Source organism: Theropithecus gelada, chromosome 2, assembly GCF_003255815.1.
Source record: "Theropithecus gelada isolate Dixy chromosome 2, Tgel_1.0, whole genome shotgun sequence".
Taxonomy (NCBI): domain Eukaryota; kingdom Metazoa; phylum Chordata; class Mammalia; order Primates; family Cercopithecidae; genus Theropithecus; species Theropithecus gelada.
In genome coordinates this window covers 48041731-48056200 of record NC_037669.1, presented here as the reverse complement: position 1 = coordinate 48056200, position 14470 = coordinate 48041731, and the positions used below count along the sequence as shown (strand labels likewise).

Genomic DNA, 14470 nt, shown 5'->3' with positions numbered 1-14470 from the left:
GCTAGTAAGCAACAGCCACAAGAAGTGAAGTACTCACCAGACAGACAGGTGCTGGAAGATGGCACGTGAAGAGGCAGTGCCTTTACCAATCCCCAGACAGATACAAATCCTCACTACCAGACCTTAGCCTATGCCTGATCGATTGGATTGCTCAGGCACTAAATAAACACCAGGTCACAGGAGCCCTAGTTAGAGGTTGCTCACCAACCAGAGGCTCGCTGCTGCTGTAGGTCCCTGGCTAGCTACCCGGCAGCAGTGAAACACTCTGGCCCAGGGCTAGGTCCTGTGCGGGCCATAGAGGCTCCCTGGAGACAGGTTCCAGGAGTGGCCCTGGGTGCCTGAGCTATCCAATGGTTACCTGTAGCTCATCAAGTGCCATTCTAAACTCAGCTGGCTCTGTGGCCAGGTGAGAGAGCCCAGCTGGAGGAGGTAGGCAAGAGCAAGTTGGGCCCAACATCCACACAGGGGGTGCCAGGTTCTCTCACTCATCCCTGCCTGCCTGGCTCCACATCGCACAGAACTCCACAATCCACTGGCTCCCAGTTCTCTTTCAGCGTAAAGTGCTGGGGCTCTGCAGTCAGACAAAATGGGGTAAAATCCTGGCTCCTCCTCCCTTTCTCAGCTGTGCAACCTCATGCAAGTCATTTTGCTTCTCAGGGCCTCATCTTGACATTTGTACAGGCGAGATCAGTGAGATGCTGTTCAGGAAACACTCAGCCTTGGGACTGCTCTGTACATGGTTCCTATAGGTACAATTACAGGTGTTATTGTTATTATTACTCCCCCGCCTCCTCCTCAGACAGGAAGGAAGCCAGGAACAACTCAGAGGTTTCACGGAGGTGACATCTACAGCAGCAGAGGCTGGTGAGCACCGACCCTTGCTAGGCACAGCTCTAAGCACTGCCGTGAATACCTTGTTTACGTACAGTCAGGGGCCCCGCACCCTTCACCCTAACCTGTTTGTCCCAGGGAGGGCTGCTGCGCTGTGGTCACCAAAGGCAGTGTAGTCTGACTGTCAGACCTTGGGTGAGTGACGACCTACTAATAGTGCCCACCTCAGAGGGTGCTGAAGGAACAAAACAGTGGATTTCTACACTGTAGTGGATTTCAGCAAAGCATGTCAGGTAGTCTGGCACATAGCAGGAGCTAAATGAACATCAGCAGCAACAGTGGTAGTAGTGGCAGAACATGCTGGAGTACCCTGTCCTGCCCCAGGCCCTCTGCACCCCCAGCGCCTAGCCAGGAAGGGGTTTTCCTCCCCTTCCTAGTGACTGTGATGACCAAGGCTCTCTGAACACATGGTAAGTGTTGTGGTGAATCCAAATCATGGGGGAATTTGGGGCAGGGAGTTTCCTGCTGCTGGCACATGTCTTTGAAGGCTTCAGGGTTTTAGGCCCCTTGACCAGCTGCCATGGCAGTCCAGGGCATGGAGTATCAGACACAAGATCCACAGAGTTGCCCGAGCCAATATTATCCATGATAGAACATGGGCTGGCCTCTGATTTCTGGAACTTTCTCTCAGGTATCTAAGATTGATGGTGGTTTGCTAAGTCAAGACTTTCTGGAGAGACAGTACTTAGCCAATCACAAGTTCCACTTTCCACTGCCTAAAATGTTAGTTGTTTTATCAGTTTACTCTGCTGACTTTAGGTAGGATAACAGCATATGGAAAAATACAAATTTTCCCTAAAACTACAAACTGGCAAATCTGGAAAGTTTTAGAGATTCCTAAGCAAAGAGAAATAATTCCCAAAGAAAAGTTGCATTCACTGTGTAAGGACCAGTAAAGATCCTGCACTTCTGGTCCACACCAGGTGGCTGGACAGAGCCACCTTCCTCTTAAGGCTGCTGGGCCCAGAGCTCAGGGCCCCCCACCACCAAGCACACAGAGGCCTCAGGATGGATGAGGTACTGCCCCAGGCCCTGACCCCGGCAGGGCCACTCTGTCTTCTCTTTCCCCATGGCCCTGTAGGGCCCCTACCATGGGGCTGGGACTCTGGGGGCATGCCTAGGCCCTCCTTGTTGGCCAGAGGCTGCCCACGAGGCCTGAGGTGGAATCTATTCTGGACATCATCCTCCTCATTCTGCACCAACAGGCTCTGGGGTGCATCCTGCCCCTCTGCCCTCCTCCCCATGCACCCACTGCCCAGCCTCAGGCCTCGGCTTGCCCTCTCCAACCAGCTGCCAGACAGAGCTTTCTGACTGTGTTCCTCCCTGCACACCAACTACCAATTCCTCCTGCCACTTGCTTAGACCAGTGGTTCTCAATTGGGGGATATTTTGGTCCCCAGGGGACATTTGGGAACATCTAGAGAAGTTTTTCATTGCTGCAACTTCGGCGAGGCTATACCTAGTGAGAAGAAGCCAGGGATACCCACAAACACCCTGTAGGGCACAGGGCAGCCCCACAGTAGAGGATGGTCCAGCCCCAGTGTCAGCAGTGTCGATGGGAACCTGTCTAGACAAGGGCCAGATACAAACGTGGAGGCCAAGGCCTTTTAGGAGTAAGCTGCTCCTCCCCTCCTCTCCACCCATCCGAGGATGAGCCTCAGGGCTGGAATTGAGGTGAACAGCAAGGAGGCTCCCCGGGGCCTCAGCTGGATTCCATGTAAGACTTTGGGTGAGAAAACAAGGAATTCCATTGCTTTTAAAAAAAACTGCTCCAAAACCATCATTTTAAATACATCAAATGAGTTAATAACATGTACAACACTTAGAACAATGTCCTACTCATTATAACAAGCAATGAATATTAGTTTCTATTCCATATTCCCAGAATACGCCACTCTTTCCATCCTCTGTGCCCTCGCACACTCTGTTCCTTCTGTCCTGAACACCTTTCCTCCCTTTTCTCCCTGGGGAAACTTCCTCACCTTCAAGACAAGCTCAAGCCTCACTGCATCAGTGAAACTTCCCACCTTCACTCTGGAAGGGAGGAGTCACTCCATTCTCTTTCCCCAAAGCCCTGCAGGGCCCCTACTATAGTGCTTGCTCCTTTCTGTAATCATCTCCACCCAAACGGTACCCCCTGGGATGGGCCTAGAGCTAGTCCTCTGTGCTCAGGTCTGATGCTGGTCACAGGGAGAGGGCAATAGCTGAAACAGAGCTGGGCTGGGGAGAGAGGGTGGGTGGTCAGGGAGGGGGAGAAAGAGAAGGCTTTGGGGGAAGTAGCAGCTCCTCTCCTCCCTCCACAGGCCCTGGTTTAGCTCCGTGGGGATATGGGAGAGGGGTAGGATAGCCCTAGATCCGGCTCCAGAGAGTCAGCTCTGCCTCACGGCTGTCAGACCGGGGCCTTTACCATAACTTCCCAAGGGACCTGCTGGTGTCCCTCCTCCCAGGCCACAGAGGCATCCTGCATGGGGCACAGCTGCTGAGCTATGATACGGGTGGTGAGTGTGGGCCGCTGTACTCCCTCCACACAGCTATCTCTGGGCCTGGGCTCTGTTTTCATCACCTCATTGAACCTCCTAACAACCACCATTCACCAGTGGTCAAACCTAGCATTGCCTATGAAGGGCAGACATCCGGATGGGACACACTAAGGCCCCGAAATCACCTCTATAGAATTCCTTCCAAAAATGCACAGTCTGAACCCAGTCATGAAGAAATATCAGACAGACCCAAAGAATGCACTAGGAAACAACCGACCTGGCCTCTTCAAAAACATCAGTGTCGTAAAACTACTGGTGACAGCACTGAGCACAGGTGCCACCTTTCACTGACTCCCCAGTCACGGAAAACTTCCTAAGACACTATTGGGACAGTTGGGGAATCTGAAAATGGACTGTATCCTAGACAATGTGGCATCAATGTCACATTTCTCCAGTTGTAACTGTGTTGTGGTTCTGCAGGAGAATGTCCTTGTTCCTCGGGGACATGTGCTGAGGGTGCAGGCACAGCAGCAGCACCAGGAGGAACCCTCAGCCAGCTCGGCGCACACACACAAAGCAGACAAGACAACACGGAACAATTGTTGAAGCCAAGGGAGCAACACTGCTCAATAAGCTTTCCACTCTTCTGTATGTTTGAAGTTATTTAAAAAGTTGGGAGGGAAAGTCCTCAAAATAACTCATCTTACCGATGAGGACACTGGGATTCAGAAAGGGTAGCACTCTAGCCAGGATTCCAACACAGGTCTGGCTGCCTCCGAAGCTCTTGTTCTTTGAAGGTACCCTGCTCCCCACATCCCAGTGTGGGCCGAAAATGCCAAGTGTGCAAAATACCAGCCCTGCCAATGTCTCTCAGTAAAAGTTAATTTGGTCCTGGCAGGGGCTACTTTCCAGGCAGCTGGCTGGTGGTGCTAATGAAATCCCAAGGACAGGTTATTGGGGTTGCCCCAGAATCTGCTCCAAACAGAGCCTCTAGTTACAGCTGGGTGGTTGGAGAGAATACATTTTAAATAAGAAAACCAGCTTCATTTCAAACCCCAGAGGTACACACAGCCTCACAGCCCATTGTCTGAGGGCCTGTTATTTATGGGAACATAACAATACCCACAACCTCAGGGCTCATCGTGTCCCGTCCCTTTGGCACCAGGATGTGTTTTCACTTTTGCTCTATGCTGAGTTTCCAGAAGCTTCCCAGCTAAGTGGAACTATGAGTGATGTCCACTTCTATCGGGGACTCCAGGGTCTGGTGGGCCAGGCATCTAGCTCCTCTGAGCCTCACAGTACCTTTGGGAGAAACAGGGTGATGGCCTCCTCTTGAAGGCTGCAGCAGGAGGAAGAGGACCTGGTGCCAACACAGAGACCACACACTGTGGCCCAACTGAGAATGGGAAGATTTCATGTAAAAATACAGATATCCAGGCTTTCTTGAAAAACTAGAAGTGCTAATGCCACCATGACTATAGCCCAGCAATACAGGCGTGGAGCTGAGCAGGCCGAGCCCCTTGGGTTTTCAGGCCTGGACTCCGGCATGTGTCAGGCTCACATGGTGCGGGGAGATGAGGGAAAGTGCTGGCAGTCCACTCCCAGAGCCTGCAACATGCTGGACATCCTTGCACACTGGTTTACTCCTCACAGTCCTTCAAGACAGGATTGTTACCCCCCACCCCCATTTTATCAGATGAAAACCAAGGGCTCCAAAGGCCCTTCAGAAGAATCAGCAACAGTGAGAAAGCTTCCGGGAAAGTGGCCCTGACCAGCAAGGCTCTCGGCTGAGCTACCACATCCAGGGAGTGATTTTAACATGCGCAGCTGTCATTGTTGTTTTATTGTTTTTTAAAACTCCTCTTTCTTAAAACAACACAGAAAACTTCATTTCTTGTTTGTGTTGTGGACTGCACTTCTTTTTTTTTGTTCTGTTTTGTTTTTTTGGAGATGGAGTCTCGCTCTGTCACCCAGGCTGGAGTGCAGTGGTGCAATCTGCTCACTGCAACCTCCATCTCCTGGGTTCAAGCGATTCTCCTGCCTCAGTCTCCCAAGTAGCTGGGACTACAGGCATGTAACCACCATGCCCAGCTAATTTTTAAATTTTTATTAGAGATGGGGTTTTGCCAGTCTGGTCTCCAACTCCTGACCTCAGGTGATCCGCTTGCCTCAGCCTCCCAAAGTGCGGGGATTACAGGTGTGAGGCACCACACCTGGCCTGTGGACTGTACTTCTGTGCCAAATGCAACCGCCATTTGCTGTGACCAACTGTAGCTGGAGACAGGACATGCTCCCGCTGATCTTGTGCAAGGGGCTATACCCAGGATCTACGCTGTGGCAGCACCATCCTGGCCCAGCCCAAGGGCATCAGGCTATGTGGCTGGCTCCGTGGAAGTCCTGAGGCACAGCTCTCCCAGTGGCTGGTGGGAGGAAGAATCATTAGGCAAGTGATTGCAGGAGGCAGCTTTTCAGCAGAGCCCTAGCCTGAGCTGGAGTCAGCACGTGTCACCAGTGCAGGGCTGCTTGGCATTCCAGATGAAATGGGTGACAGGAAAAGGGAGTTTATTGTAGAGCTGGTTTCTTTAGAGGCCTGATGGAGCTAGTGATATGGCCAGGCAGGCAATGGGGCCACAGCACCAACTGTGGTGCTTCACTCATCTCTGGGTCTGGTTTCAAGGCTGTCTCCCTCCCTGTAAGGTGGGAGGGGGGCATAAGTCCATAATTGGCAGCCTAAGGACGGGTGCAGTAATGTTGCAGTCTCATGGCATCCCTGAGGTAGGCCTTGTGGAAACAGGATGTGGCTCTTGCTTATAGGCACAGGAGTCCACACAGCAGGTGGCTGGTTCAATGTGGAGGTGATACTCAGGGCCAGCAGGAATAGCCTGAGCAGCACCGCTGTGGCACCCTCACCTCCAGGGGCACTGAGACTCCAACTCATTCTCAGACTCCAGTGCAATGCCACTTCCGAGGGAAGCCTTCCCAAGCCCAGACTTGGTTGGGGTCCTACTGTAAGATCTCATGACATTGTGCACCTTCTGTGCACAGCATGCATGTGGCTGCCAATACACAAATGCTCAGGAGAGTCTGCCAGTGCCAATGTCCTAATTGTTACAGGCTGAACTGTGTCCCTTCAAATTCATACACTGGAATCCTAACCCCCAGACCTTAGAATGGGACTGTATCTGGAGGCAGGGCTTTTAAAGGTGTAATTAAGATGAAATGAGATCTTTAGGTTGGGTTCTAAACCAATCTGACTGATGTCCTCCAAAATACAGATTAGGACACAGACACGCACAGAGGGACAGCCATGTGAGGACATAGGGAGAAGGCAGCCACCTGCAAGCCAAGAGAGAAGCTGCAGGAGAAACCCACCCTGCAGACATCTTGATCTTGGACTTCCAGGCTCCAGAACTGACAGGAAATGAATGTCTATTGTTTAAGCCACTCCGTCTGTGGTATTCTGTTACGACAGCCCAAGTTGACTAGTACACCAACCCAACAGCCCCATGAGCACAGGGGTCATGTGGGCTGTGGCTCACTGTGGTCTTTCTAGAACCCAACACAAGGATGACACATAACAGGGGCTCAAAAGCACGCTGTTGAACAGAGGAGTGATCAGCTGTGAATTCCCAGGGTGCAGGGACTGTGTCTTGTTTGAGCCATGTGCCCAGAACCTAACACTACGTCTGATACCAGGAAAACACTTGCCACACACAAGAGTCAGTGCTTGGTAAAGAAGAGTTAGCTAAAGTCAGGGTGACTGTGCGAGGCCAGAGCCCTCCTGTCTCTGACCTTGAAAATCAGGACCCCAGCTCCTCCTCCTCCTCTGTGCCCTCAGGCTGGCTGCCAGGGCACTGGGGTTGGTCTGATTCCCTTCTCTGCAGAACTGGGGTGATGACAGCCTGGCTTCCCTGGGCTGCTGGCAGGATTGAGTAGTCAGACTACACAAGGGCGTGCTGCCTGGCACAGGGCATGGGCTCAGGGGCAGCAGCTGGTTGTACTGCTGACATTGTCTCAGCTTCAGGCCCTGCCTGCTACCCCCGGGATGGCTATAGGCCCTCATGCTACAAGTCACCCAGGCCAATTCCATTCCTTCTGGTTGCCAGCCCATATGGACCAATGTCCCTGGCCATTTCTTAGAACCAGAGTTTCTATTCCTAGAGTTACTTCTGGGACCTCACCAACACACTGGTCCCCCAAAACCACTGAAGGGGTGTGTCCCCAACTCCTGCAGGCCCGGCCCAGTCCATACTAAATGACCCATATTTCTAGCAAATAGAGCTTCTGGGACTTAGGCCCTGACAAATCTGCCACCTCGTGAACCTGGGTCTGAGAGCCCCTGACGATCTGTTGCCTGGTCAGCAGAGAGGCGCGTCAGTTTCTGGGCTGAGCTGAAGCACTTGCTGCTCTGCTTTGTACTGGTCCCAGGAGAGACGTTGGCCATCCACCAGCTCAGGCAAAGCGGGGCATCTGGGGGATGCCTCTACAATTTGGCTTCTGTTTTCAATCAGGAGGGAAAGGTATAATTCTTGTTTTTGACCAAATGTAAAGTGCTTTCCAGGGTCAATAAATTGGAGGGGTCCTGGTGGCACAGCCAATCCCTGCTTGAAAGGTGGCTGGTTAATCTCCCGTGAAGCAGCCTGGCGTGAATGCAGCACTTGCGCTCCTACAGGCATCGTTCCCCAGTGCTCTGTGGTGGGGACAGTGCATGGGTGGGAGGATAACGTGGGGCCCTCAGTGGATATGTGAGCTACCCCACCAAGAGGAAGGGCCGGCAGGTGAGGGGTGGGTGCACACAGAACAATTCCAGCCACCACTTAGGGAGCCCCTGCCACAAGTCAGACACTATAGGCAGTCCTCTCCAGGGATTCTATGATTACATTTTCAGCCTTCCTGGAAATCTGAATGACTAGCTCTGGGTTAGCACTAAAGAAGTTGAAGCGCAGAGTGGAAAGTGGCTGGTCCCAATTAGAAGGGAGCCTGGGATGCCCCAGGAGACCCTCCAGGTAACTGGCCCAGAGGCCCCTGCAACCCTGGCCTCGTCTGGCCCGTCCCCTCTCCTAAACCAGAGAGTGGTTCGCAGGAGTGCTGTCCCACTGGGTGTTGGCCCAGTGCTCTCCATCACTCAGGGAGCCCCCTCCCCACTCAGGCTGTTTTACCTTTGACCCCCTCCAGTACCTAGACAGGTCTGTACACAGAGGGCTCAATACACTGTGATGAGGGACAGAGGAGGATGGGATGGGATACCATGCTGAGCCCTGAGACACCTGATTCAGCACAGGGGCCACGGGCTACCAGCTGGAACCCCAGAGTCCTGGGAGAGGGCTGCAGGGTTAAGAGAGCAGAGCCAGCTGGCAGGGCTGGCACTGCCCTCAACAGCAGGTATGCTGTGCCCACTTACTCCTGCTGACCCCTCTGCTTGGTCTCCCTGGGGCAGACAGAGAACTCTTGGCCCATTCACTTACTAAGAGTGTAGCTGTGAGCAAACGGCCTGTTTCCTCACCTGTGGGATGGGGCCATGCTGCCATGCAGGCTGTGGAGGGCTAGACTAAATGGCAGCTCTGGGCCAGGGTTTGAGAGGTGCTCCTGGCCTTCCCAGCCCCTGCTTCCTGCCAGTGCACCCCCACAACAGTGCTGCAGGGCCTGGGGGTCAGGGGCACTCCACAGAGGAGGTGCTTGAGCACTGGCAGAGTCAGCAGGAGATGAATGAGGCTGGAAGAGGCCCTGGAGGGGCAGCCTGAGAATTCACATGCCCACTGTATAGGTGAAGGAACTGGAGCTCAGTGCAGGTACCAGGGCCAGGTTCCTGACTCCCCATACCATGGCCTTTCCACTGTCCTGGCCTTTTCCTGACCCTGGTCATGAGGCTGGACCGACCACTGGGCACAGGGTTCTAGCGAATATCACACATCTGATTCTAGCTCTCTATACAGCCTTCTGCTCACTGCTCGCCCTTCTGCTCAGAAGGCTTCTCTTCCAGGAAGCTTGCTCTGGCTCTCCCCTCAGGATGGCCACTTTCCCCCATTCTCGGCCACATGTCCCAGTGGCCACTTGCCATGCTCACTGCGAATGGCTGCTCATGTCTCTGCCTGTCCCACAGGGAAAGCACCCTGGGACAGGACTCTGAGAAGGATCTCAGTATCCCCAGCCTGAGCCCTAAGTCTCAACTAGGTTTGCCGAGCTTAATCGACTGGCAAACCCTGGATTGATTAATTTATTTACTTTTTTGTAGGGATGGGGTCTCGCTTTGCTGCCCAGGCTGGTCTTAAACTCCTGGCTTCAAGCAATTCTCTTGCCTCGGCCTCCCAGAGTGCTGAGATTACAGAGGTGAGCCACTGTGCCTGGCCCCCTTGTTTTAAAGACCAAGAAACTCGAGCCCGCCCCCAAGCTCTGTTCCTAGGCAGCAGCTTTTGAGGGAGTCTGATGAGATTGATATCTGCCCTCATTGCTGAGGTTCTGGGGAAGCCTGTGGCACATAAAGCACCAGGCTGTTTGGCCTCCACTGTGAGGCTGCAGAAAACAGAGCTGAGTGGCCCTCGTGAGCCTGGGTACTTCATTTGTTCATTCCAGTCCAGTCTATTCCACCAAACTCCTTCATTTATTCATTCATGCAAGCAACACTTCCTATCCCATGTAAATCCATCCCCTTCTGCATGGCACACTGATGGGCATAATTCAGAGTCAAAGCCCCTGCAGCCCTGGGGGTGGGTACAGGGGCAGCGCTGGAGGCAGGATGGCCCAGGAGCCCTCCTCAGGACCCCCTTCAGAGGTGAGCAGCAGTGGCTTTCCTGACTTCCTCTCCCCAGGGGCCACACAGTAGTCATTTCAGGCCCTCTGTCCAAGGGCCCACTGAGCTGAATGACCAACCCTTCCCTTCTCCCACACACACTGAGGAAGGGAGCTGCACTTCAGTGCCTCACCCCTAGCCTTGCCTATAAGGCACCATGGTGTGGGGAGTCTCGAGCAGAGTAGTTGAGGTGCTCTGGGTTCAAATCTCAGTGCGGATGTTTGCTACCTTTGCCCAAGTGTCTGCTTTGTTCTGGCTTTCTTGCGCTGAGTGCCCACCTCTGTGGCTTCACACCTCACTGGGCACAGACTATCCTCACCCTGGCACACAGCAGAGCGGTTTGAAATGGTCTGCTTGTGCAGTGAAACGTGGCGCTTGTTGCAATGGGAACACCAACAACTGCACTGCCCATCCTGCCAGCCCCAGTCTCCTTAGCTGTACCATGGGCAGCCTGACTGCCATGTAGACATCATAGCCCACATTTTGGGGGCTTACTGTTTCTCCTCCTCCTGAGTGCTGGCTCCCCCTGATAATCAGTAAACAGAAGCTCCTTCTGGGGTCTTACCTGTAAGTATAGTTCTACAAATTTTTTTTCTTTTTCTCATCTGGAATACATTAATTTGTGATTTGTAATAATCAAAAGGTTATTAAAGATCACCGAAAGTAAGATCTCTATTTTAGGGTTTGAATGAGAATTCCAGCTACTCACAAGACCAAGCGCCTGAGACGTGAGCACACTTTTGAGCTCCTGGCACATGGGCAGCATCCACTGCTAGGATGAGGCCACGGCTGTGGCCTTGAGTGGGCTATGTTCTCAATCATGGCTCTCTGGCTAGTATGAGGTAAGCACTTGCAGCTCTGTTTCATGGTCAGTGGTTACCTGGTGAGAATCAGTGACACACGTGCACGCGAGTGGTGATAGGGGCCTGGGGCTTTCCAGTAACAAGGCTTTAAGCTCCACGTGCCCCCAGTGCTAAAGCAGACACACACATGAACTGTCCCAAATCAGCTGGTTCAGGAGCACCCTGTGGGAGAGGGGCCACCTATCATGAATTTGGGCCATTCAAAAAGCTTGCCACATCTTGGCAGGTACACAAAACAACAGCCCTGGGAGATTTTAGATTTACAGAGCATTGTTTCAGGAGATAAGATCATGGGCACATGTGTACCCTTTTCTGTCCTGGAGTAAATGCCCAGTGACTCAGAGCTGTCATTAGGAACAAGTCTGTCTATTCAGCTTCTCACATGATTCTTCTCTAGTTGGGAGTCATTGAGGTGTTCTTTTCTCCCCGCAAAGTGGGAACAGGAGGGGCTGTGGAAGCTGTTGTCCCACCCCCTATCCAGCCTGCCTCTGTGAGTGAGTGCTGATGCCTGGCACACTGAGGCAGAGGGGAGGGTGGCAGCAATGGGACAGATGGCTTGCCAAGATGAGCTTTAGGAGCGCAGCCTCCCAGGCACAGTGCTTCTCCAAGTACCACACGGGCCTCCCAGCTCCAAACTCTTTGAAGACATGACCGCTCTCTAGGGGCATGAACAGAGCTGATGGAGAGGGGCGGGGTGACACAGACCGACCGTGGGCAAAGCCCTCAGGCTCTCCGCTACCCGGCTCCCACCTGTGAGATGGAGATAACAAGACCCACTCCACCCTGCGACCCTTGAGATTTACAAGTGATGCTATGACATGGACAGGAACCTCCTCCATGTCCAGCTCCTTCCTCCAACTATTCTCTCTCCACCAGCACAACTCCCCAGTAGGCTCCTACTGGCATCTTGCCAGGCCTTCTCTCCTCCCAGGAAGTACAATTCTGCAAATGGCAAGGTCTTTGAAGGAAGATGTTTCATAAATATGGGGCTTTCCAATCTTGAGATCCCCCAGGACTCTCTGGGAAGGCTCCTTGGGTATCAGGAAGGATGGGGCCGTTCCCCAGCCCTCTGATTTCCCATAGTACATTCTGGGAGTCAACAGCCCTAGCGTCAGGACCCTTGTCTCTGAGGCAAGAGTCTGTGGCTCCTTAAAACATACTGTTTGCATATTATGGTTCGGCTTCACCTCGTGAACCTGAGGGCCAAGTGTCCTTTCTAAAATTCAAACAGGAGTTATGAGTCGCTAGGGGTCAAACCAGGCCAAAGGCATGCTTTGCTTAGTACAGACAGTTGTAGTTTTTAATCAGGAGATATTACATAAAAATAAAATTAGATAAAATGAGACCCCAGGCCTACATTCCCATGTAGTGAAGAGTTGGCAGGACCCACACAGCAGCTCTCCAGGTCACCACAGTCCCCACCACTCCCTATCACTTGCCACCTGGCCTCTTCAACACCTGCTTGGCCTTGCTGGCATCTGACCTTGCAACCCAAGGTGAGAGGCTGATGGGAGGAAACTCAGGGGACTCTTCATTCTGCCTTTCCCAGCCTGGATGCCCTGTAGAGCCCGCAGTGAGGCCCATGAGGTGCATTTAAACCCAGCCCTCTCCACAAACTGTAGGCCGGGAGCCTTACCTTGCCTGGCACCAAAACCCGGGCTTCCCCACCCTGCATGTCCAGGCTACAGCTAGCAATGCACTCTCTCTCCCTTCACCTGGCACTGGATGGCTCAGGCTTCCTGAAGATTCTTTCACAATTAAGGCACTTCAAAAAGGTTAAAAGGGAGGAATCAGCAGGGAGTGGGGGTGGGAGGGATGGAAGGTGGTGGGTGGGATGGAGGAATCTGACCAGTGATATTTAATAAAAAGCTTAAAAGTCACAAACAGGAAGCAGGCAGACTAAAACGTCAACATTGACCCGATGAAGGAATGTGAACTACAGTGGACTGAGGCAGTGTCCCTACACCCCTTCTCCCTCCATTCCCACCCCAGCACCCCGAGAGGCTCCCTCCACTCCCACCCCAGCACCCCGAGAGGCTCCCTCCATTCCCACCCCAGCACCCCAAGAGGCTCCCTTCACTCCCACCCCAGCACCCCAAACAAGACGACTCTTGGTTCTTGCCTGCCCTGGGAATACCCCAGCTCTTACTTTGCCTTGGGCTACAGGAAGAGAGCTCAGGGGAGGTCAGCATGATCCTAGCAGTCTCCAGAGGAGGAGACCATGAGCTCTTCCCTCCGCCTGGTCCAGCAGGGCCTCAGAGCTGTTTAGGGGAAGGATGAGTGCTCTGCAGTATGGCCCCCGACCCAGCTGAAGGAATCCCGGGATCCCTCCCTCCCAGAAAGCTCACAATAGCCGGGGCAGACACGAGGCCTTCGGGGACTGAGGTCTGGATGCTGGCCTGTCTGGCTCATGCCCCCTGCATGTGCCCTGGAGTCCAGAGAGGGGCCCTGTGGGCTCCAGTTTCTGAGGACAACCCACAACCAAACTGAAGGGATGCACAAAGACTCCTGTTTGGCTGAGGTGAGAACGCACAGCCACTGTGGAGCAGTGGGGAGGACAGGACAGAATTTTAGAGCTTCACCGCTGGAGGCCTCCCATGGCTGGGTACCTCTGCCTCCCCTGCCCCAGCCCCACCTTGACAGAGGCCTTAGGGGCTGCAAACAGGGAGTAAAGTGCCCTGGAGAAGCACAGCCTCTGTGACCACTGTCCTCGCTCATGAGAAGGCAGATGCTATCTTTGGGCAGTGGAAGGATTTTGGAAGGAAAGGGTTCCCTGGCAAGGCTGTCAGGAGAGGGAAGGGTGATCATGCCACCTGTGAGCACCGAGGCAGCTCGGGTCTCTGTTTTCCAGCGGGAGCCACGGCACTACCTTCTCTCTAGGAGATCTGACACAAAATGCCATAAACCAACCTTGGTTGCTCCCCTGATCCAAACCTCCCCATGGCTTTCCATCCTCACGGGATCAACCTTGAGCCCTGGAGTTATGTAGAGGACAGTAACATGTCAATATAAAATCAGGAGTGGGTAAAGGTGTTCCCTGTAAAATTCTTCAACTTTGCTGTATGTTTGAAAATTTTCGTAATTTTTACTGTATTATGAAATACAACAGAATTGTACTGGGTTAGTTGTATCTGGTACAATTGTATAGGGGATAAAGGATAGTGGGGAGCTGGGGGTGGTGGCACACAACTGAGTCCCAGCTATTCAGGAGGCTGAAGCAGGAGGATGGTTTGAGACTGGGAGGTCAAGGCTTTAGTGAGCCTTGACTGCTATCACTGCATTCTATTCCAGAGACAGAGTGAGACTGTCTCTAAAAAAAGGTAGTGGCTCATGGCGCATTCGTAGGAACACAGGCTTCAGTTCTTCCCATGGCTCCTGGTGCACAGTATGAGCCCTGGCCTGTGTCCTGCACACCTCTCTGCTCAGTGCACTTCTGCCAAACAACTGAC

General features: G+C 53.1%; 1 protein-coding gene across 1 annotated transcript in view; it reads right to left on the bottom strand.

The window, feature by feature from the left end:
• EEFSEC (eukaryotic elongation factor, selenocysteine-tRNA specific) overlaps nt 1–14470 on the bottom strand; it is a 257389-nt gene that overhangs the window by 33625 nt on the left and 209294 nt on the right. The gene's annotated exons all lie outside the window — the stretch shown is intronic.